A 1,036-nucleotide genomic window follows, 5' to 3' on the forward strand; every position below is an offset into this window, starting at 1 on the left:
AAACCCTGTCTCTACTAAAAATACAAAAAACATTAGCCGGGCTTGGTGGTAAGTGCCTGTAATCCCAGCTACTTGGGAGGCCGAGGCAGGAGAATCACTTGAACCTGGGAGGCCAAGATTGCAGTGAACTGAGATTGCACCACTGCACTCCAGCCTGGGCAACAGAGCGAGACTCCATCTCAAAACAAACAAACAGGCCAGGTGTGGTGGCTCACGTCTATGATCCCAGCACTTTGGGAAGCTGAGGCAGGTGGATCACTGGTCAGGACTTGGAGACCAACCTAGCCAATCCACATGGTGAAACCCCATCTCTACTAAAAATAACAGAAATTAGCTGTACATGGTGGCAGGCACCTGTAATCCCAGCTGCTCGGGAGGCTGAGGCAGGAGAATAGTTTAAATCAGGAGGCGGAGGCTGCAGTGAGCTGAGATAGCACCACTGCACTCCAGCCTGGGTGACAGGGCGAGACTCCATCTCAAAAAACAACGTCAGGCCGTGAGGGGACAAGCCTAGGGCCTGCCTTCTCCAGCGTTTCCATTACAGCCCATTCGCCTGCTCATGGACACCAGGTCTTGGAGACCCGAGACGGCTCTGTCAAGGTGGGGTGTTGGGGGGATTCCCCAGGGAGGGAGCAGAGGACCCTGTCAGAGATGAGCCACACTCTTACCTCCAAGCCTTTGCATTTGTCATGCTCTCTGCCTAGGACACCCTTCCCTTCAGGGTGACGCAGCACTTCCCAGAAGAATGCTACTCATGGACTCAGTTCAAATACCTCCTCTTAGAAGCTGACCCTCTTCCAAGGCCCTGAGCCCCATCCCATCCTTTCATTAGTGTTTATTTATTTTTTGAGATGGAGTCTTACTCTATCATCCAGGCTGAAGTGCAGTGGTTCTATCTTGGCTCATTGCAGCCTCCCCCTCCTGGGCTTAAGTGATTCTCCTGCCTCAGCCTCCCAAGTAGCTGGAACTATAGGCGCCCAACACCGCACCCAGCTAATTTTTGTATTTTTAGTAGAGGCAGGGTTTCACCATGTTG

This window comes from Cebus imitator, unplaced genomic scaffold (assembly GCF_001604975.1).
Source record: "Cebus imitator isolate Cc_AM_T3 unplaced genomic scaffold, Cebus_imitator-1.0 Scaffold306, whole genome shotgun sequence".
Taxonomy (NCBI): domain Eukaryota; kingdom Metazoa; phylum Chordata; class Mammalia; order Primates; family Cebidae; genus Cebus; species Cebus imitator.